Source organism: Cryptomeria japonica, chromosome 9, assembly GCF_030272615.1.
Source record: "Cryptomeria japonica chromosome 9, Sugi_1.0, whole genome shotgun sequence".
Lineage (NCBI taxonomy): Eukaryota > Viridiplantae > Streptophyta > Pinopsida > Cupressales > Cupressaceae > Cryptomeria > Cryptomeria japonica.
In genome coordinates this window covers 380,501,757-380,526,967 of record NC_081413.1, presented here as the reverse complement: position 1 = coordinate 380,526,967, position 25,211 = coordinate 380,501,757, and positions in this window count along the sequence as shown.

Below are 25,211 nucleotides of genomic sequence, written 5' to 3'. Positions count from 1 at the left end.
AGAAATCAAATGATAGTATGATCATTATGGACAAACACCTTATACCCAGTAATATAATGATGAAATTTATTTACTACATAAACAAAAAATAGAAATTCCTTTTCAGTTACAATGTAATTGACCTCATCTCAAGTGAAATTTTTACTGATGTAATAAATGGAGTATAAAATATTATCTTCTTTTTGTCCAAGCATAGTGCGCATAGAACTATCTAAAGCATCAATATGAATATGAAAAGGCAATTCCCATTTCGGACCTCTAAGTATAAGTATACTTATAAGATTGGTCTTAAGGGCTTCAAAGTCTTCTTGACATTCAAATGTCCAAGAGAAAACAACATCTTTTGCTAGCAAGGCAAAGAGAGGTGAGGCAACTTTACTAGTTTTGGATGAACCTACGATAATACCCTGCATGACCTAAAAAGCTTCAAACATCTTTTTGTCTGGAAGATGTAGGTAGGTCTTTGATGATTTGTATCTTTTTGGGATCTACTGCAATACCCTTAGAGGAAATATAATTACCAAGTACAATTCCTTCCCTCATGAGTATATGGCACTTTTTATGGCTTAGAGAAAAATTAGTTTCAATACACCTCTTAAGAACTTTTTCTAGGTTTTCTTTAGCTTCCTCATAAGTATTACCATACACCATAAAATCATCCATATATACCTCCATACAATCATGCACTAAATCTACAAAAATACTCAAAACTACCCTTTGAAAAGTGGCAAGGGCATTACATAACCCAAAAGGCAACACATTATAGGCAAAAGTACCCCAAGGACAAGTGAAAGTGGTCCTGTCCTAATCTTTTGGTGTTATGTGGATCTGGTTTTAGCCATTGAAGCCATCTAGAAAAGAGAAGAACTTTTTACCTAAAAGAGTATCTAGCAGTTGATCAATAAATGATAGGGGAAAATGATCCTTTTTAGTAGCTTTATTGAGTGCTCTATAATCAACACAAATTTGCCACTTACCATTTTTCTTGGGAACCACAACAAGAGGAGAAACCCATTGACTATCTGAAATTGGATATATGAATCCTACATTTAGTAGCTTTTGCACTTCCTCCTTAGCTATTTCATGCAGGATAGGGTTAAGCCTTCTTTATGTTGTCTAAGTGGATGACTACCTTCTTCAATGTAAATTTGGTATGTGCATGTCTTGATGAATGCCACACATATCTTGATATTTTCAAGCAAATGCATCTTTTTGAGTTCTAAGCATGGAAATGGGATCTTGGATTTGTTCAGTGCCTAAATATTGATTGATATTAAGTGTGTGACCGGGTGAAATTTATATGGCCTCTGATTGTGGAGGTGATGCCGGAGCATCCCGATTTCTTGGCAATCTTGCATCAACCAAAAATATTTCCTTTCTATTTTGCTTTCTATTTTGTAGTTTCAGCATTTCATTCCAGATTTTTTGGCATTGGCTCACCGGATCTTGAGCAGTTGGATTTTTTATTGGGGACTTGATCATCTACCTTATTCCCAAACCGCAGAGCATTTGGATCATTTTTCGGCAAGTTATCACTACCGATTGCCTGAACCTATTTGCATTTGTAATCTACCAGAATCTACCGGATCCATTCCATAGCTTGCAGAGCCCTGAGTGTTAATTCCAATGTTACGTGGCATGTGGCCAACCTTCTCTTTGATCTACACTTCATCGTTTATATTTTTTGAAGGAATTTCTTTGGTGGTGGCCGACCTTGTTGTTTTTACATGTTAGGTCTTGTACTTCGGCATTTGATCCTTTTTGGGTTGACCGGATCCCCTTGGATAATATAAATTATTGTAATTAAGCATTAGAATAGGAAAAAGTTAAGATATAGAAAATAGAAAATAGATTTGAATATTTGAGGTCCCAGTTGTGATATGTTATGTAATTAAGCATGTTTTAGTAGGCTAGTGAGCTAGTTTCTATAACCGGTTGTTATTGGTTGATTGTAATCAGTTTTCATGATATAATACATTTTGTTTGACAATGCCTCCATCATATCCTTGTGTTTCCATTGTGTCTACTCTTGTTGATTGGTCTAGATTGATCACTTTGAGATCCCTCCTAACCGGTGACTACACCAAGTGGTATCAGAGAAAGCTTTCATTCTGGAGATGGCATTGTCTTGAGAAATTTTGTTGTAGGGTGGCGGACTATGGATCCAACTTGCAGCTGTAGAGGACTGGCCGGAAAATGGAGCGAAGAGGAAATAGGCATGGTCAAGTGCATGGGAATGTAGACCCTGTTGTGATGGAAATGTTGCGAGGAATTGCAGCTCGGTTGGAAGCCTTTGAGACAACCCAGAGAAGAGGCTGACATATTGAAGATGTGAGTGAGGATGAAGGAGAAGAAGCCTCGACAGAACAAGTAAACCAACCCATGATTGATCTTGATGAAGAAATTTTTTTGAGGGTTTTGAGTAGAGCGAATACTAAACCTCATTTTACCCCACTGGAATATGATGGAAAGTTGGATTTTGAAAACACCGCAGAAGAAAGAAAGGTGAAATATGCATGTACCCAGTTGAAAGGTCATGCATCTCTTTGGTGGGAGCATTTGCAAGTTGATAGATAGAGAAGAGGTAAAGAGAAGATCAAGACATGGGATCAGATGGTTGCTAAGTTGAAATCAAAATTTATGCCAGTTGATTATCAAGTGAATCTGTTCCAGAAGTTACAGAATTTGAGGTAGAAGCAATCTAGTGTGAAGGAGTACACTGAAGAATTTCACAAGTTAAATATCAAATCCGGACTATTGATGATAAAGTTGAACAAGTTGCAAGATATTTGAATGGATTGTGGATGTCTATACAAGATGAACTCAGTTCAATCAAATTGCAGAGTGTTGAAGAAGCTTACCAGTATGCCTTGAAAGAAGAAGAGAAGATGAACAAAAGACATGAGGAAAGATAGAGAGGTAGAGGTGGAAGGTTTTCTAGAGGAAGATTTCAAGGAAGAAGAGGATATACTAGAGGTAGAGGAACCTGTACAAATCAAAACAAGGATAAGGAAGTAAGCAAAGAAGGTAATTCATACCAGAAAGATGATAGAAATTTCTACCGGAGGAGAGAACCGTATGGATACCAGTTTGAGAATTTTGGAAAAGATGATAGAAGATAAGACAAGAGAGTGTTTAGAGGACCTTTATATAAGTATGGAGGAGAAAGACATTGTTCTTTCGAATGTAAGAAGACAGAGAGTACCAGAAGAACAATAGTGGTGGAAGAAAGCCCCACCAGATCAGCCAATAAACTGGAGGATGGAGAACTATTGATGATGAGGAGACCTTTGTGTCATACAGAAGGAGATGAAGAGCCCTTGCAGAGGAATAATTTTCCCAAGACTAGATGTAAGGTATCTAGTAAGTGTTGTAAAGTTGTTATTGATAGCGGTAGTTCAGATAATATTGTTTTAGAAGAGATGGTGAATAAGTTGAATTTGGAAAGATTGAAATACCCGAAGCCTTATCAGATAGAATGGATTCAGGATGATCATAAGTTTTTATTAAGCGAGCAATGTTTGGTGAAATTGAAAATTGGGAATTATCATGTTGAAGTCTTGTGTGATATTATGTCTATGGGTATTTGTCACATTTTATTGGGTAGACCTTGGCAGTTTGATAGACAGGCAATACATAATGGGAGGAAGAATACATACACTATTGTGGCCAATGGGATGAAGCAAACCTTGTTTCTCTTGGAGGAACCTTTGAAGAGTGAAGTCTGTACGAATGCTAGAATCTGTCTGGTGGATGGAAGGAAATTCCTGGATGGAATGAGACATGAGAATGTTTGTTTTCCCTTAGTTCCTAAGAAGACTGAGAATCTAGAGCATGAAGAAGAACAACCAAAAGAGATAAAAGAGTTGTTGGCAGAGTATGAAGACATCATTTCAAATAATGTGCCTAATAGATTACCACCTATGAGAAGTATCAGTCATTGCATGGACCCAATTCTTAGAGCTAGTTTGCCTAACAAAGCTGAACTCTAGATGACACCAATAGAGAATGAAGAGTTGAATAAACAAGTGCAGGGATTGTTGAAGAAAGTTTTGATCAGAGAATGTTTGAGTCCTTGTGCAGTACCAGGAATATTAGCACCTCAGAAGAATGGAGAATGGAGGATGTGTATCAATTACAGAGCAATAAACAAGATTACAATGAAATACCAGTTTCCTTTGCCTAGGATGGATGACATAATGGACTATTTGAGTGGAGCCAAATACTTTATAAATATAGAATTGAAGAGTGGATATCATCAGATCAGGATCAGAGAAGGAGATGAGTGGAAGACAACATTCAAGACAAATGAAGGATTGTATGAGTGGTTGGTGATGCCTTTTGGGTTAACTAATGCATCGAGTACTTTCATGAGGCTAACGAATAAGGTATTGATGAAATTATTGGGTAAGTTTGTTATTGTATATTTGGATGCAATTTTGATTTTCAGTAGGACAAAAGAGGAGCATTTGTTGCATTTAAGATAAATTTTGCAGAGGTTGAGAGAAGAAAAGTTTCTGATAAATCTTAAGAAGTGTACTTTCATGAAGGAAGAATTAGTCTATTTGGGATTTGTGATATCTGGGGATGGTTTGAAGATGGACCCTGAGAAAGTAAAAGCATTTGTTGAATGGCCTACACCAAAAAGCATTGGAGAGGTAAGATCATTTCATGGATTGGCTAGTTTCTATCGGAAGTTCATCAAAAATTTCAGTTCAGTTTGTAACCCTATGACTGAGACATTGAGGGGAGATAGGAAGGAATTCAAGTGGACCACCAGAGCAAACAAAATTTTTGACTGTTGAAGCGGAAAGTAACTGAGCAGCCTGTGTTAGCTTTATGAGATTTCAACAAAGTATTTCAAGTGGATTGTGATGCAAGTGGAATACAATTAGATCCGTATTGAGTTAGGAAGGGAGAGTAGTAGCTTATTTCAGTGAGAAATTGAATGATGCCTAGAGGAGATACTCAGTGTATGATCAATAATTTTATGCCATAGTTCAAGCCTTGAAGAAGTGGAGACATTACCTATTTCCTAAGGAGTTTTTCTTATATATAGATCATCAAGCTTTGCAATATTTGAATAGATAGAGTAAGTTGAATTAGAGACATATGAGATGGGTAGAATTTTTGCAGAGTTACACCTTTGTGTTGAAGCATAGAAGTGGGAAATCTAACAAAGTTGTTGATGCATTGAGTAGAAGAAGAAATTTTTTGATAGAGATGAGAGCGACAGTATTAGGATTTGAGGAGTTGAGGACCTTGTATGATGATGACCTGAATTTTCAAGAAGCTTGGAGAGCATGCAGAGAATCGGTTATGGTAGATAAAAGAAAGTGGTCGAATTACTTCATTTAGGATGGGATGTTATTCAGAGGAGTTTAGTTGTGCATACCTAAGAGTTCTATGCAGGAGAGTCTGATAAAGGAGAAGCATAGTGGAGAGGATTAGTCGGAGACTTTGGTGTTGATAAAACAATAGCAATAGTGAGTGAGCATTACTTTTGGCCCCAGATTCATAAGGATGTTAGGAAATATGTGCAAAGTTGTAGAGTTTGTCAAGTAGAAAAGGGTAGTAGTTAGAATGTGGGATTGTATAAACCTTTGACAGTACCGAAGAGACCTTGGGAAGATATCAACATGGATTTCATACTTGGATTACCTAAAACACAAAGAGGGAATGATTCTATATTTGTAGTAGCAGATAGATTCTTGAAGATGTCTCATTTCATACCTTGTAAGAAGACATCAGATGCAGTGCATATAGCTAACCTATTTTTCAAGGAAGTGGTGAGATTGCATGGATTACCTAAGAGCATAGTTTCATATCGAGATACTAAGTTTGCTGGTTATTTTTGGAGAACACTTTGGAAGAAGATGAAGATAGATTTGAAATTCAATTATACTCTTCACCCAAAGACTAATGGACAGACATAAGTAGTTAATCGGAGCTTGCGAAATTTGTTAAGATGCTTAGTTGGAGTCAAAACCAGAAGTTCAGTTTTGATTCTTACACAAGCAGAGTTTGCCTACAATAATTTAGTAAATAGGAGTACCGGAAGGACACCTTTTGAGATTGTTACTGAAGCACACCCCAGAGGTATATCGAAATTAAGAGATATTAGCAGTGAAGACCGGAGAATTGCAAAAGCAGACGAATTTATAGATCACATAAAGGACTTACATATTCAAGCTAAGCAACATTCAAAGGACATGAACAACAAGTATCAGGAGAAAGCATAGGAGAAGAGGAGACATAAACAATTTGAAATTGGCGATGAACTGATGGTGTATCTAAGAAAAGAAAGATTCCCAGTTGGAACTTATAACAAGTTGCAAATGAGGAAGTTTGGACCTTACAATAATTTGAGAAAGTTCAGTTTTGGAAATGCATAGGAAGTGGAGTTATCAGATACTCTAAGTTTTTCACCTATATTTAACATTGCAGACCTACATCAGTGTCATGAACCAAAATTTAGTGAGGACAGTATTGCAAACTTGGAGAAGCAGTTGTCCTAGAAGGAACCAGATCAAATTGAAGACATTTTGGATAGTAGGATTGGGCATAGTACTCGGAGCAGTCAGTATAAGGAGTATCTAGTAAAGTGGAAAGGCAGACCAGTTGAAGATTCATCTTGGATTTCTCAAGCAGAGGTAGACCGCCTTGGTTTTCCTCTGACCCCAGTAAAGTGTGAGACTCACATTTTTTTTCAACCCCAGATGTCTGATGTAGGAGCATCCCCAGTTCTTGGCAATCTTGCATCAATAAAAAATATTCCCTTTCTATTTTGCTTTTTGTTTGGAATTTCAACATTTCATTCTGTATTTTCTGGAATTGGCTCACTAGATCTCTAGAAGTTGGAATTTTTATTGAGGACTTGGTCATCTACCTTATTCTCAAACCATGAAGCATTGGGATTATTTTTCGGCAAGTTATCACTACCGGTTTTTGAGATACTTTTCTGGTACCGGTTGCCTGGACGTATCTGCATTTGTAATCTACCAGAATCTAATGGATCCCTTCCATAGCTTGCAGAGCCTTGAGCATTGATTCTGATGTTCCTTGGTGTGTTTCTGACCTTCTCTTTGATTTACACTTCATCCTTTGGATTTTCTAGTGAAATTTATTTGGTAGAGGCCGACCTTGTTGTTTTTACACGTTAGGTCTTTTCTTTGACATTTGATCCTTTTTGGGCCGATCGGATCCCCTTGGATCATATAAATCATTGTAATTGAGAATAATAATAGGAAAAAGTTAAGATATAAAACATAGAAGATAGATTTGAATATTTGAGGCCCTGATTGTGACCTGTTCTGTAATTAAGCATGTTTTAGCAAGTCAGTGAGACAGTTTTTTGTAACTAGTTGTTACCAGTTGATTGTAATCAGTTTTCATGATATAATACATTCTGTTTTGTATCACCTCCATCATATCCTTGTGTTTACTCTTGCTGACCGGTCCAGATTGATCTCTTTGAGATCCCTCCTAACCGATGATTTCACAAGCAAGTGAATTAAGAGCTTAGACTTGTAAAGTTAATGGTGTATTACTAGATTTTTCAAGGGACAAAAAAGGGGTTGTACAAATAATCATCAGGTAGTAATTGGTGTAATGTAAAGTAGTGTTGAACAGATTGTAGGGACATTTATCAATTATCCCTCAAGAAAGAATTATTCTCTGTAAAATTTTATTAGATGCATATCTATTTTGAATAAAATTAACAAGGATATCATCTTTAGAACATTCCCTTATTTCAAATGTTTGTTCAATTGCCATAATTTGCAATGAATCATCTAAATCATTATCAACCCACATTGGATACTCTATTTCCAACAAGTGTTGTGTGAGAGAATATAATTTTAATTGCTTCATTTTCTACCCATTATAAATTACCATATTACCTAACTGATAATTAATGAATGCATCTGCAGTAGCCAACCAAGGTCATCCCAAGATCAGGAGATATCCCCCCGGCTTAATTTTGGGCTACAAAATCATGAAGTCAGTTGGGTATTCCCATGAATTAATAGAGGGAATTACATCTTCTATCATACCTTCTGGTTTTACCAGGGATCAGGCATCCATTTTGAGAACTGTAGGAGTAGGTATTGTTGGACATTGTTGTTGTTAGGATATGTTGTTGTCATTGATGTCAACATATTCCTACTATGATGATTGCAGATTAGTTCATTGTCATTATGGTTTAGTGTATGGAGAATATTTTGTACCATTATATTCTTTTGTACTGGTGTTGGTGATCTGGGAAGCTTAATTGATCATATCATATGATCCAGTTTTGCAGTTTGTTTATCTAATTTGTGCTTTGCAGAGTTTGCTATTTCTTCTGGTATATTCCAGTGTGATCAAATCTTGATCTGAGACTTTGGGATATTGTTTGGGATGGTCTTTTGTATTTTCATTTCAGATGATTTATGATTTGGTGCTCTGCAAGTTATCTTTCTTTGTGACAATTGATGTTGTTTGAATGTTCTTGAGTTTCAGACATTGATAGATGAAGATTTGATAAGTGGTTTTGGTGCAGCTGTTACTGATGATTATAACATGTTTTCCGGTATTTCCTAATCATGCCTTATTTGTCCTAATGGTGTGTATTGATCATTGTGAGAGTTTTTGGTGATTTTGTTGAAACGATGTTGTTCTTCGTGTGATGTGGTTTTCCTAGTGGTGTAGTGTGTTGTGGTTGATCTTGGTGTGATTTCATATGGTGTTGTATATTTAAGCATTTGATTTAGGTCCATGTTATGTCATGTAAATCATTATATTGGTCTGGTGGTCAATCTTTGTATCATGTGATGCGATTTTTAATTGTGAGTTGAGGGTTTAGCTGACCTTGTTGTCAAGGTTGATGAATTGTATAAATAGGTGATATTGTCATGTAATTTGGGTATCAAGGGTGTGTTTGCATTATCAAAGAGTGGTGTATGTGTGAACAAGGATTCCTCTTTCAATATATTGTATTGAGGAGGGATTGGTGTTCCAGAGCAGAAAATTATGCTTAACCAGAACTATCATTAGGCATTTGGAGATGCTATTATTACAATCCATTCCTTCTGGATTGTAGTTTGAATATTGTTGTAAGCCAGTGAGACTTCCCTGAGGGTTGTAGCCTTTCGGGTTATTATCTTTTGAGAAGTAAGCTCTAGGAAGTGTGTCTGAATGCATGTGCATTCCCCATTGTAATATTTTCACATACTACTACAGAATATCATCTTATTGTGGGTAGGTTCCCACAATGGTTTTTTCCTTAACCAGGGTTTTTTCCTTAACCAGGCTTTCCACGTCAAAATCTTGGTGTTGTGTGTTGTGTTATCATTTTTCTTATCTTTGTTATTGTTGCAATTTATCAGATCTATTTTGTGATTAAGTTTATAGATCCGGTAAAAACTAATTCACCCCCCCTCTCAGTTTTCCTCCATTGTTGTTGCTAACAATTGGTATCAGAGGTAGATCCTCTGGAAGAAGCTTAACCACATGAGGAGATCCAAGATGGCAATTGGAACTGGAGGTATTATCTTTAATAAGGAGAGTCCAGATGGAAGTGTACTTGAGATGTCTTGGAGAAGATTACAAAGAATGCCTATTCTACTCCTTTGAATGGACAAGTTGCTACTGATGAGATCAAGGAAGTTGAACATAACATTAGATAAAAGGAAGCATTGTTGAGTGTCCTAAATTATTTCAAAATGACAAATGTAATGGGACTTCAGACTGCACATGAGATCTGGGAGAAGCTTGAGACCTTGTATGAAGGAGATAAACAAGTCAAAGTTGCTAAGTTGCAGAGTTTGAAAGGGAAATATGAGATGCTGAAAAATGGGAGAAGATACCTTTATGAAATACCTTTATGGATAAGGTGAATGACCTTGTCCTAGGAATTAGATGTGCTAGTGGAACCCTTGAAGAAGATAAAAGTATTGCTAAGGTGTTGAGATCTTTTCCTCCTGCTTATAAACATAAGGTAGCTGCTATTGATGAGATTTGGAGTGTAACTACAATGACAAGAGATATGTTGGTTGGAAAGATTTCTACATTTGAGCTGAGAAAATTTGGTGAATCACATGGTAAGTCTGAGACAACATTTAGAGCATCTATATCCGATAAACAAAAGTATGAACCCAAAGAATGCAGAATATCTAGATATGAAAGAGAAAGGAGAGAGATAGAAGAGAAAGAAAGAGAACTTGATGAGCTTGAAGCATTGATTGCCAGAAGATTTCCTAAGGGAGTCGGTAAGTATGATGGAAAATTGCCTCTAAAATATTTCTCTTGCAATAAGGTAGGACATTTTTCTTCTAGGTGCCCGAAGAGAATGGCTAAATATGATAGGCATGATAAATTTTATAAGAATGACAGAAATGATAGATATGAGAAGCGTGAGAAGTATGATAAGTCTTACAACTCTAACTGGAAGTATAGGAATCAAAAGAACTACAATTATGTTCCTAATGAAGGTGTTGCAGATGAAAAATCAAAAGGAGATGAAGTTGTATTTCTTCCCATTAAGGAAGATGGACCAGTACCTCTTGATCCCACTAGCTGCACTATTGAGGAGAAAGTTTTAGTTGATAAGGTTGAGGAAAGAGATTAATGGGTAATAGACAGTGGTTGTTCACATCATATAATTGGTGATAAAAGAAAATTTAAGAGTATGAAAGGTATGATGGTGGAATAGTAATATTTGGAGATGACAAAGCCTGTGTGATCTGTTGTAGAGGTTCTATATCCTTTGATGGTAAGCATGATACTGATGATGTTCTATATGTTGAAGGTTTGAAGCATAATCTTTTGAGTGTTGGACAAATGGTTGACAAAGGTTATGGTTTACAATTCAAGAATGGTAAATGCAAAATCCTAAATGCCTCTGGTATAGAGATTACATCTGGGACTAAGACTGAAGGTAATATTTTTCATTTGAATGTTGGTGAGACAAGTTGTTTGATTGCTCAAATTGATGAAAGTTGGTTCTGGCATAGAAAAGTATGTCATGTTAACTTTGATTCAATGATTAAGATCAGTTTTGTTCAAGTTATTAGAGATTTGCCTAAGATTGTTAAGCTTGCTAATCTGGTATGGAAGGAATGTCAATTGGATAAGCAAACAAGAACTTCTTTCAAGATAAAATAGTATACATATTATGGATTGCTAGATCTTGTGCATACTAACCTATGTGGACCTACAAATGTTTTGATTAATAAGAAAAATAGGTTTTCAGGACCCGAATCCTTTAACATAGGAGATTAAGAAAAATCATCATAGAGTATCCAGACCATAAAAACAGCTTACAAAATGACTAACAATAAAACCAGTAAATAGAAAGGACAGTGAAAGATAGATACAACAAAACAACACAGACCAAGAAAACACTGCATAGTTAAAGAGTCTTCAGGAGGTCCTCAGCCTTAATCACCAACTAGTCATAGGTGGCCGCGATAACTTTGAGTTCCTCCAGGTCCTTATTAGGCTTCTTCTCCTTCTTTTTACCTCTGATTCTTGTTCTGGGTCCTTGAACATCTCCTGTGCCTTCAGTGTCAGGGTCAATTTCCAGGGTGTCCTTCTCCTCATTCAATTTGCTGTTGAGAGTTTTGGTATTGCCTGCAGAGACCTTCAGAATGTTTAAGCTTTGCTCTGTGATACTTTTGAGACATTCCTCAATTTTGCTAACTTTACTAATAGTTCCCGACATAGTTTGATCCATAGCATTAGCATTTGATTTCCTCTCCAGTAGTTCTTTCTTGATTTGCTCGAATCTAGGGTTGAAGGAGTCTCTTATATTTTTAGCTTTAGCAACAGTATTTGTCAAATCCTCCATATAATCTTCCATAGTCTTCCCTTCGCCAGTGTTGATAGTTTCTAGAATCTGGATTCTGTGGCTGAGCTTCTTGTTGTCATCCACAACTTTCTTGTAATTGGTGATTACCCATTCCATGGTATCCACAAAACCTTTCATACCCTTAGGAGGAGGGTTTGAGGAGGGATCTATCTTACCAGAGTTGTCATGTTCCTTATTGGGGTGTCACCAATAATAGCTTCAACCCTATGAACTTCTCTAGTGGTCACCTCCTCCAAGTTCTGGTCAGCTTCTAAAATCTTTTTCTGCTTATGTTCCTCCATCTCCTTCACATTCTCATCCTTTCTCTTTTGTTTGTTTCTAGTCTGAGTATGGACTTTGGATTTTTTTTCCAGAGAACCCTGGGGTTTCTCCTTTCTCTGAATCTTCAGAGACCTCTGAGGAGGAGGAGCATATCTAGAGAATTTTGCCTTTAGATTTCTTTCCCTTTCAGGAAGAAGGCTTGGTTTTAAAATGTTTCCTCTTCTTACCTACTTCAAATTCCGAGTCATCCACACTCTCCTCAGACTCGCTCGTTGGATCATTGTCACAACCCTCATCCAAGGAAAAAACAAATTCTGACCCATCCTCCTCAAACTCAGAAATAGAGGGTTGCGGGTGGGCTATTTGGTTAGCCTTGAGGTGGTCATAAATAAGAACCATTAAGCCTTTATGAATGGTAGTGTCACCTATAGGGTTCTCTTATAGGCCTTAATGGTGGTATTCATGGAACATAACAAAAAATATGGAATGTTAACCTTCTCGTCATGCCTAAAATGATTCAGCAAAACAAAATGGTAGTCATATACTTTAGTGAATCTACCATCCAAAGTAACATAGTGCATTATAACAAAAAGGACCTCCCTCCATGGTTTAACAAAAGCCCTAGGGGGATAGTAAGTTTTACTTAGCTTCACCAGGCATTTTTTCTCCTTTTCAGTTTGAGGATATCTTTCAATGGCCTCCTTGCTCACTTTTATGTCTCTGTAGTAGTTGCTTCCATCCCTTCGGAGACCCATGACCTGGGAAATAAGGTCTTCATCTATGACAACAGACTGGTCTCCCATCTTCAAACTGCCCTTTCTCCAGTTTTTACAAAAGAAATTAGTGACTGTGGCATCCTGTCCATGGAGCCTCTCCATAAATTTTGAAAACCCACCCTTTTGCAGAATGTTCTAGACCGCCTCGTTTTGCTTCCATTCCTTGCAACTTCTAGGTTCGTAGTGGCATCTATTTCCTCCCATATTTTCTCTATTTAGAGCTGAATGTTGAAACATGCAGAGAGCTTTAGACAAAGAGTTTCTCGGAGCTACCAAATTTACCCAAAAAGCATGGGAAGTGATTGATTGAGTGTTATAATAAATGGTGCTCACAATATTATAATTGCTCGAAGCACTCCTTTTAATCTGTTTCATTATTGTTTTGTACATTAATAATCTTTGGGGTGCTATTGTATCGGTCCTTAAAAATGATTAATCTGACATCCTCTAGGAGGCCTTGTTCATCCTTCCAAGTAATCATTTCATCTTGATTCACCGCCGCATTGGCTACCCAGTCAGCAGAACCATTAGCTTCACGGTAGATATGACATATGTAACTTTTCTCAAAAGTGTTAATGAGGTCTCTAGCAGCCTTTATAATGTTATTGATAGACCATGAGCGCTTAGAGGTCCCCTTGAGGCATTTGATGATGTTGTTAGAGTCCCCTTCAATCCATATGTAGGGGCAATTCCATCTTTTTGCGAGGAGAATACCTTGGAGTGCTGTCATTGCTTTTGCCTTGTGATTTGTTTGGCTTCCTGTTGGAACATCAATCATTTCCTTGCATATACCTTTGTCATCTCTAAGAATAGCTCCACATCCTGTAGGGCCCGAATTACCTTTTGCAGCATCATAAAAATTGACTTTAGACCAACCATGAGGGGGAGTTCACCATCTTCATTCTAATATTTTGTTTTGCTTAGGATCAGAACTGCCAGCATTCTTCAAATTCTAGGAACTTAAAATGTGAGATTCCAATGAGTTGGTCAAAAAGCAGGGACCCCCAATGAACCCAACATTCTCCACAATCTGTTGGAATAATGTGAACCGGTATGAGGACATGATGACATTGTATGTTGTCATTGATGTCAATATGCTGAAGAAGAGAGCACCGATATGTTACCAAGAACCGGTATATGTTTGAACCGGTATAACATTGTGAACCAGTATATGTGCCAAAGTGAAGTGGTGTGTTTGTTCAAGGTGAATCGGCATGTGGCTATGGGAACCAGTACATGGAAGCTTTGTATGACTACCGGTTGGTAGTCTCAACTTCAGGGTTTCTGGATGAAGTACTTCAAGCCTGTGTGACTCAACTAGTGACTTTGTGTGATGAGTTAGCATTGTAACAAAGAACAGATTGTGTTGCCACGTCAGCCTTGTGCGCGTGAAGGATCTTGCATGAAGGAGATTGTTCCTATCTACCTCGGGAATGTGCGAAGTTTGTAAACGGTGAAAACACATGATGGGTTATCAGCCGCCATGAAAGCGGTGGAAAACGAACGATGGAGAACGTCTTGAGCTTGGTTCAAGACTGTTGTATTTAATGCAATGTGCTCAACAGTTAGGATTGAACCGTTTGAATTGCTTAACCTAACAGGTTTAGGGTTTATGCTACCGACCTATATGTTTCCTATAAGGTCGATGTTGTGTTTCTTTCTGATGTTGTTGGCAAAAGTTGTGTGTGTGCATCCAAGTGAAGGGATACATGATTCTTGTCAGACCAGAGGAGAGAAGTGGTACCTGCAAAGTGTAAGTGCAGAAGGTGAAGAGGAGCTAAAGTGGATCTGCATTGGCATTAAGTGTTGTTACCAGATCATTGTAATACCTGTTGATATCTAACCACTTCAACAGTTGGGAAATCCCTTAACAGGGTAGCTTTGACCGGCTTACTGTAAATCCTTTAACAGGGTGACTCAAAGCCATTGAGTTCTTGAAATCCTCTAACAAGGTAACCTTTAATAGGATTTAACCCTTAACCAGGTATTCTAGCCATCCCTTAACCGGGTGATCCCTAACAGGAGCGGTTCCTAATAGAACCTATTGTATCAGTCTTTAACTGAACAAGGCTCCTAATAGAGCGGACTTCTAAAGAGTTCAAAAATAGCTTGTGGGTATTCATCCCCACTGTGGTTTTTCCCAGTTGTGTTTCCACATGAAAAATCTGTGTCATGTGTGGTGTTATTCATGTGATGTTTTAAGTGATTTATGTCTGAAGTTAAATCATGTTGATCTAGCTATTTATATATCATTGATGATAGATTGGCTATTCATGCACTAGGGAGAAGTGGAATTGAAGTATTAGATTGTATGAAAAGATAAATGTCAACCAGTTTATGCTTGTCTCAGTTATTCTGGGTTTTGTCAGTTGTACTCTATCTAAGACCGGTGTTACTGTTTGTCTACCAAAGCACAGTGTCTGCTGACAAACCGGTTAAGATATTGTGTTTTTGTCTGTACTAATTCACCCCCCCACCCCAGTAATGGTTTGGTACTATACGTTCATCATTGAGTTATCAATTGGTATCAGAGCGTCCTCTAGGTCCTCTGTGTTATAAGCTTAACCGCTTGAGGAAAAGATCCCAGTCTAATGATGAAGAGGGAAGGTCCAAAGTTCAACAGAGATAATTTCAGTATATGGAAAGACAGAATGAAGATATACATTAGAAGCATGGGTGCTCAACACTAGAGCTATGTTGAGAATGCTTATGTTGCCCCTACCGGTACTCTCACTAATGACCAAAAGAGAGATATGCAGGAGAATGGGCAAGTCATTGAAGCCCTAATTAGTAGTTTATCTGACATTGAGTTTATTGATGTCCAAGATAAAGTAAATCCTGAAGAAGTATGGGATACTCTTGAAAATATCTATGGCAGTGATGAGCATGTAAAACAAGCTAAGGAAGAAAGCCTTAGAGGGAATTTTGAAGACATGTGGATGGTTGAAGGTGAAACCATTCAACAGTATGGAATAAGAATCAAAACTGTTGTCAGAGATATCAAGAGTGCAGGTGGTAAAATGGAAGATTTCATTGTGGTAAGCAAAGTTCTGAGATCCTTATTACTAGTCTATGCAATAAGGGTTGCTGCTATTCAAGAGTTGAGATCAATAGACAAGACTAAGGTATCCCTAGACTCCATCATTGCAAAGTTGATAGCCTATGAGCTAAATGGTTTTGATGGCAGTGTTCAAAAGACTGAATCAGCTTTTAAAGCTTCTGTTGTACCATCTAGAAAAGGAAAAGAAGCTAGCACTAGTGGTGAACCAAGACAGAGCAGAGATATGGATGATGAGGAGATTTTGATGGCATTTGAAGCTCTTCTTGCTAGGAAACTTCCTAAAGGAACCGGTAAATACAAAGATAAGCTCACTTTGAAATGATTTTCTTGTAACCGGATAGGACATATTAGGGTAAACTGTCCTAATGGTGATAACAAGGACAAACCTGAAAGGTTCAAGAAATTCAAAGGAGGAAACTGGAGAAACTATTTTGTGGCAGTTGATGAAGGTGTCACAGATGAGGAGTCAGAAGATGAAGAAAATGAAGATATTGTGTTTGTTGGTGTCAAGGAAGATGTGTCAGACAAGAAGGCTCTTGTCTCCCACTTTGATAATTCCAATGAGTGGATTATTGATAGTGGTTGTTCTCACCATATGACTGGTGATCGGAGAAAGTTTCTATACTTCGAAGAGTATGATGGTGGTGTGGTTCTCTTTGGTAATCATGCACCATGTATGGTCTAAGGTAGAGGGTCCATCTCTCTGAATGGAAAGAGTAGTGCTGACAATGTGTATTGGGTTGATGGTCTTAGACACAACCTTCTCACTGTTGCCCAGCTGAATGATAGTGGTCTCACTCTAGAATTCAAGAATGGAGTGTGCAGAATCAAAGGAAAGAATGGTGAATTGGTGGCCACCGATATGTAGACCAAAGGTAACCTATTTTAGCTGAATGCAAATAAAAGTACATATCTTATGGCTAAATTCGATGCCAGATGGATATGGCATAGGAGACTCTGCCATGTAAACTTGGATAACATTGTGAAGGCTAGTAAGATCAAGGCAGTTAGAGGGTTGTCAGTGCTGAGAAAACCAGAAAATACCTTATGCAGAGAGTGTCAACAGGGGAAAATGTCTTCCTTAACCTTTAAAGGTAAACCTTTCACTGCTGACAATTTGCTTGATCTTGTGCATACTGATTTGTGTGGTCCTATGAAAACTAGGAGTGTGCAGGGTGATAGGTACTTCATGATTCTCACTGATGACTACTCAAGAATGATGTGGGTCACATTCTTGAAAGATAAGTCTGAAGCTTTTGTAAAGTTCAAAGCTTTCTGAGCATTAGTGGAGAAGGAAAGTGGTAAAAGGATCAAGTGCCTGAGAACTGATCAAGGAGGGGAATTCAATTCCGGTGAATTAAACAAGTACTATGAAGAACATGGCATCAAGAGGCAACTATCTGCCCCCTCGACTCCACAACAGAATGGCCTAGCAGAGAGGAATAATCAGACTGTGGTTGAAGTAGCAAGAACAATGTTGATTCAAAGAAAGGTTGCTCACACCTTTTGGAGAGAAGCAGTGAGCACTGCAGTTTACACAATGAACCAGGTACTCATCAAGAAAGGTAAGGATAAAACTCCTTAAGAGTATTAGACCGGTAAGACACCTATGGTTAGATACTTTAGAGTGTTTGGTAGCAAATGTTACATCAAGAGGAGCGAACACCAGAGAAAATTTGATGCAAAATGTGATGAGAGAATATTCCTAGGGTATTCCACCAAGAGAAGAGCTCTCAAGTGTTTCAATAATAGGACTCAGAGAATTATGGAAAGCATCACTATAAGAGTTGATGAAACCTCTGAGAAAACTAAGGAAACTGGTAGCGAGCAAGCGATAAATGAATCGGTTGTAACCTTCTGGGAACTGGTTGCCAGTCAACCAAGTAGCAGTAACAATGTTCCTACATTGGTAGATGTAGATGTTGATACTGATGGAGATAAGGATGAAGAAGAAAAGCAAGAGGAATCTATTAAGACCATTCCTTAGTATGTCAAGCTGAATTATGATCCTAAGCAGATCATAGGAGATAAGGATGTAGGAATCCTTACAAGAAGAAAGGTCAGAGAAAACTCATGTATGGTCTCTGAATTTAGGCCTAAATCATTCAAAGAGGCACATAAAGATGAAGACTGGTTCAAGGCAATGGAAGAGGAACTTGACCAGATAGAGACAAATGGTACATGGTCTTTGGTACCCACACCGAAGCATAAAAATATCATCAGTACCAAATGGGTTTTCAGAAATAAGCTGAATGAGGATGGCAAAGTGATTAGAAACAAAGCCAGACTAGTGTGTAAAGGATATGCCCAAGAAGAAGGAGAAGACTATGGGGAAACCTTTGCTCTTGTATCCAGATTGGAAGGAGTTTGTATGCTTCTTGCATATGCAGCTTTTAAAGCATTCAAAGTATATCAAATGGATGTAAAATCTGCATTCCTAAATGGTGTACTTGAAGAGGAGGTGTATATAGAGCAACCAGATGGGTTTTCCCTATCTGAAGACAGTGACACGGTGTGTAGGCTACATAAAGCCTTATATGGTCTAAAGTAGGCACCTAGAGCATGGTATGAATGCCTGCACTCCCATCTTGTGAAGATTGGATTTGAGAGAACAAACAAAGATAGCAATATCTAATTGAAGTCTAAAGGAGATCAGATCCTAATCTATGAGGTATTTGTTGATGACATTATCTTTGGTGGAGATGAAAAGATGAGTCATGAGTTTGCAGATGAGATGAAGAAAGAGTTTGAGATGTCACTCATAGGGGAGATTAAGTTCTTCATTGGACTGCAGATTCAGCAGATGAAAGATGGAATCTTTACCACTTAGTCCAAGTATGTCAAAGAGGTGTTGAAGACCTTTGGCATGGAAGATAGCAAACCGGTTGGTACACCAATGGTGACCAGTTGTAAACTATCCAAAGAGGATGACTCAACATTGGTTAATGAGAAGGAATACCGATCAATGATTGGTAATTTGCATTCTGTAGTGCATAGCAGACCAAATATTGGACATGCAGTTGGCATTACTGTAAGGTTCCAGAAAAGTCCAAGAGAATCCCACTTGGTTGCAGTCAAGCGGATTCTTAGGTATCTGAAGGGAACTATTGATTATGGATTGTGGTATCCATATAGCAAGGATTTCAACTTGAAAGTATTCACAAATTTTGATTGGGCAGGTAATGTGGATGACTAAAAGAGCACAACCAATGGTGCATTATTTCTTGGTGGTAGACTGGTCTCATGAATGAGTAAGAAGCAGAGTATGTTGCAGCTTTCATGAACTGCACTCAGACAATTTGGATGAAGCATGTATTAAATGGCTTCAAAGTTCCTGTATCTGAACCGGTAAGTATATTTTGTGACAATACTAGTGCAATTAACATCTCCAAGAATCCAATTTTACATTCTAGAACCAAGCACTTTGAGCTTAAGTATCATTTCTTGAGGGAAAAGGTTCAGAACAAAGAGATTACACTGGAACATGTTTCTAGTAAGGAGCAGTTAGCCAACATATTCACCAAGCCTCTCCCAAAGGCTACTTTTATGTACTTAAGAGGTGAATTAGGGGTTTTGTCCCTTCAGGAGGTAAACTAAAGGTATATGCTCCACATCAGTCATGTATTGCATAGTCAAATTTTTGTTCAGGATTGATGTGTTGAAGGATGCTACTCCTCAGGGAGAGCAGCATAATGGAATAGGGAAGCTTGTGCGTACACTTTGGCATTATTGTCAAAGGGGGAGAAGAAGAAAGAAGTGAAGTGGAGAGATATCTGCAAAAATTGGGGGAGAAGAAGTGAAGCGGAGAGATATCTTTGTATATTGCCATCAATGCCAAAGGGGGAGATTGTTGGCATTATGTGAACCAGTATGAGGACATGATGACATTTTATATTGTCATTCATGTCCATATGTTGAAGAAGAGAGCACCAGTATGTTACCAAGAACCAGTATATGTGAGAATCGGTATAACATTGTGAACCGGTATATGTGCCAAAGTGAAGCGGTGTGTTTGTTCAAGGTGAACCAGCATGTGGTTATGGGAACCAGTTCATGGAAGGTTTGTATGACTATCGGTTGGTAGTATCAACTTCAAGTTTTCCGGTTGAAGTACTTCAAGCCTGTGTGACTCAACCAATGACTTTGTATGATGAGTTAGCATTGTAACGAAGAACAAATCATGTTGCCACGTCAGCCTTGTGTGTGTGAAGGATCTTGCATGAAGGAGATTGTTCCTATCTAGCTCGGGAATGTGCGAAGTTTGTAAATGGTGAAAATGCATGATGGGTTATCAGTCGCCATGAAAGTGGTGGAAAACAAACGATGGAGAATGTCTTGAGATTGGTTCAAGACTATTGTATTTAATGCAATGTGCTCAACGGTCAAGATTGAACCGTTTGACTTGGTTAACCTAACAAGTTTAGGGTTTAGGGTTTATGCTACTGACCTATTTGTTTCCTATAAGGTTGATGTTGTGTTTCTTTCTGAGGTTGTTGGAAAATTTTGTGTGTGTATCCAAGTGAAGGGATACGTGATTCTTTCTAGACCAGAGGAGAGAAGTGATACCTATAGAGTGTAAGTGTAGAAGGTGAAGAGGAGCTAAAGCAGATCTGCATTGGCATTGAGTGTTGTTACTAGATCATTGTAATACCAGTTGATCTCTAACCACTTCAACAGTTGGGAAATCCCTTAATAGGGTAGCTTTAACCAGCTTACTATAAATCCTTTAATAGGGTGACTCAAAACCATTGAGTTCTTGAAATCCTCTAACAAGATAACCTTTAACAGGGTTTAACCCTTAACTAGGTATTCTAGCCATCCCTTAACCGAGTGATCCCTAACAGGATCAGTTTCTAACAGAACCTATTGTATCAGTCTTTAACCAGACAAGGCTCCTAATAGAGCAAACTTCTAAAGAGTTCAAAAATAGCTTGTGGGTATCCATCCCCACCGTGGTTTTTCCTAGTTGGGTTTCCACATGAAAAATCTGTGTGTCATGTGTGGTGTTATTCATGTGATGGTTTAAGTGATTTGTGTCTGAAGGTAAATCATGTTGATGTAGTTGTTTATATATATTTGATGATAGATTACCTATTCATACACTAGGGTGAAATGGAAATGAAGTATTAGATTGTATGAAAAGATAAGTGTCAACCAGTTTATGCTTGTCTTAGTTATTCTGGGTTTTGCCGGTTGTTCTCTTTCTAAGACCAATGTTACTGTTTGTCTGTCAAAGCACAGTGTCTGTTGACAAACTAGTTTAAGATATTGTGTTTTTGTCTGTACTGATTCACCCCCCACTCCTCTTAGTACCCATTTGGTACTATTAATTCATCATTGAGTTATCAATTGGTATCTAAACATCCTCCAGGTCCTCTGTGTTATAAGCTTAACCGCTTGAGGAAAAGATCCTAGTCCAATGATGAAGAGGGAAGGTCCAAAGTTTAATAGAGATAATTTTAGTATATGGAAAGAAAAAATGAAGATATACATTAGAAGCATGGGTGCTCAACACTAGAGCTATGTTGAGAATGCTTATGTTGCCCCTACCGGTACTCTCACCGATGACCATAAGAGAGAGATGTAGGAGAATGGACAAGTCATGGAAGCCCTAATCAATAGTTTATTTGACATTGAGTTTATTGATGTCCAATATAAAGTAAATCCCAAAGAAGTATGGGATACTCTTCAAAATATCTATGGCGGTGATGAGCATGTAAAACAAGCCAAGGAAGAAAGCCTTAGAGGGAAGTTTGAAGACATGCAGATGGTTGAAGGTGAGACCATTCAATAGTATGGAATAAGAATCAAAATTGTTGTTGGAGATATCAAGAGTGTAGGTGGTAAAATAGAAGATTTCACTGTGGTAAACAAAGTTATCAGATCCTTATTACCAGTCTATGCAATAAGAATTGCTGCTATTCAAGAGTTGAGATCAATAGACAAGACTAAGGTATCCCTAGACTCCATCATTGCAAAGTTGACAGCCTATGAGCTAAATAGTTTTGATGGTAGTGTTCAAAAGACTGAATCAACTTTTAAGGCTTCTGATGTCATCCAGAAAAGGAAAAGAAGCTAGCACTAGTGGTGAACCAAGATAGAGCAGAGAAATGGATGATGAGGAGATTCTGATGGCATTTGAAGCTCTTCTTGCCAGGAAACTTCCTAAAAGAACCGGTAAATACAGAGGTAAGCTCCCTTTGAAATGCTTTTCTTCTAATTGGATAGGACATATTGTTGTAAACTGTCCTAATGGTGACAACAAGGAAAAACCGGAAAGGTTCATGAAATTCAAAGGAGGAAACCTGAGAAACTATTTTATGGCAGTTGATGAAGATGTCACAGATGAGGAGTCAAAAGATGAAGAAAATGAAGATATTATGTTTGTTGGTGTCAAGGAAGATGTGTCAGACAAGAAGGCTCTTGTCTCCCACTTTGATAATTCCAATGAGTGGATTACTGATAGTGGTTGTTCTCACCATATGACTGGTGACCAGAGCAAGTTTCTATCCTTGGAAGAGTATGATGGTGGTGTGGTTTGATTTGGTAATGATGCACCATGTATGGTCAAAGGAAGAGGGTCCATTTCTCTGAATGGAAAGAGTAGTTTTGACAATGTGTATTGGGTTGATGGTCTCAAAGACAACCTTCTGAGTGTTGCCTAGCTGAATGATAGTGGTCTCACTTTGGAATTCAAGAATGGAGTGTGCAAAATCAAAGGAAAGAGTGGTGAATTGGTGGCCATCGGTATGCAGACCAAAGGTAACCTATTTCAACTGAATGCAAATATAAGTACATGTCTTATGGCTAAAGTCGATGATAGCTGGATATGGCATAGGAGACTCTATCATGCAAAATTTGATAACATTGTGAAGGCCAGTAAGATCAAGGCAGTTAGAGGGTTGTCGATGCTGAGAAAACTAGAAAATACCTTGTGCAGAGAGTATCAACAGGGGAAAATGTCTTCCTCAACCTTTAAAGGTAAACCTTTCACTGCTGAAAATTTGCTTGATCTTGTGCATATTGATTTGTGTGGTCCTATGAAAACTAGGAGTGTGCAGGGTGATAGGTACTTCATGATTCTTACTGATGACTACTTAAGAATGATGTGGGTCACATTCTTGAAAGATAAGTCTGAAGCTTTTTTAAAATTCAAAGATTTCAGAGCATTAGTGGAGAAGGAAAGCGGTAAAAGGATCAAGTGCCTGAGAACTGATCAAGGAGGGGAATTCACTTCCGGTGAATTCAACAAGTACTGTGAAGAACATGGCATCAAGAGGCAACTATCTGCCCCCCGAACTCCACAATAGAATGGCCTAGCAGAGAGGAATAATCAGACTGTAGTTGAAGTAGCAAGAACAATGTTGATTCAAGGAAAGGTCGCTCACACCTTTTGGAGACAAGCAGTGAGCACTGCAGTCTACACAATGAACAGGGTACTCATCAAGAAAAGTAAGGATAAAAATCCTTATGAGTATTGGACCGGTAAGACACCTATGGTTAGCTACTTTAGAGTGTTTGGTAGCAAATGTTACATCAAGAGGAGCGAACACCAGAGAAAATTTGATGTGAAATGTGATGAGGGAATATTCCTAGGGTATTATCTACCCCAACTATAATGATAATAATAATACCTCTAATTGAAATCTCAATCCAAAGTTTTGACATTCATATGGGAGAGTTTACTATTTTCATGGTTGGTGTTCATTTAGTTATCAATCCAAGAACGTAAAACTTGAAATGGGTCTGCAATATATATGTGTAGCGTCCTAAAATTGCGACACTTGCAATTTCAACTGCATTTTGGTCTTCACGATGGTGACGCAACACGCAACCTGAATGGAGACCCCGAAACTTGCTCACGACACTGAAAACTGCATTTTTCAAGCACCCTGGCCTGAACCTCCTTGCACCCTGCTGTCCCGGGAGGTGGGACCAGAGCGCCTAGCGCCCTGGTCCTTCAGGACCAGGGCACCTAGCGCCCTAGTCCCCAGGACCATGGCGCCCAGCGCCCTGGTGCCTGGGTCCTATTTTGGGCCCGGTCTCCTAAGGGGCTCGGGTCTTTTTGTTTGCAATTTGGAAATTACATTTCCTGGTCGGCCTAAGGTCGGGAAAATCAGTCTATCAGCCCTAAATGACAAGTATATAAACTACATTTTTCTCTCTCATTTGGGAGAGGAGAAGAGATACATGAGGGAAAAAGCATGGAAACTATACTCAAACATTCAAGCATTCCTTCAAGCAATTGATCATTTCAAGTCTCCATTCAAGGCTAAGTGTTGCATTCAAGTCAAGGATTCAACCATTGAAGAGGAGATCACATACTACATGCTACAACATACAACATACAACATCTATACCTTCGCACATAAGGATACAAACATCCTTAGAACAAGGTATTAGTACTTGTTTTACAGTCATTTACATTTACAGCTCTTGCTCATTTCTTGGTTAATTCCAAAACCGGGGTTTGACCTAAAGGCAAACCCTTAATCCCTAACCCCCCAATCGTCTTCGCTTTTCTATGTGTAGGTTGCAGGTACGCGGCTGAAATTGAAGATCTGGAATCCTTGTGGAGAGACGAACAGATCCCCCTTCGTTTCGCGGATTTTTCGGAGGACCGTGGCGCCGGGCGCCATCATCCCGACAACTTTTGCTCAAATTTGCAGGACAGCACCGTATCGACATTCTACTGCTAATTCCAGGTCCGCAGCTTCATCCTATAACCCGAACTCAGTTTATAAGTGAATCTTTATGACTTTCTATGTATTCTTAGCTTAATTTCCTTAACAACATTCTTTACAAAAGAGGGTAGCCTTGCTTTCCTAACCCTTGAAATTCATTTAGCATCCAATCTTACATTGTGTGGGATTGGATCTTATGAGTTTCAACCCCTCTTTTGAATGTAAAGTCTCTCCCCTAAGTGAAAACCATCGAATCCTAGCAAACCTCCCTTCTCTCTCCTCGGAGTTGGAAGAGGGGAGAACAACTAGGGTTCGATCGCGATTTTCCGCTTTACATTTTGGTGAACCCGACGTGAACATCATTTCTGATTTTTCATGCTTAGATCTGAAAAAATTGATTACATTTCCATGTTTGATCTTTTGCAAAATTTTAGAGGTGATTGCATAAAAACCCTAAATTTTCTTTTTAGTAATTGAACTTGCGAAATGTCTAAATGTTAATGCTTGTTTCAGATCTGCCCTTCTATTACAAATTTTCAATTCATATTTGTGCTTTAATTCTGAAAATTAAGTGGTTA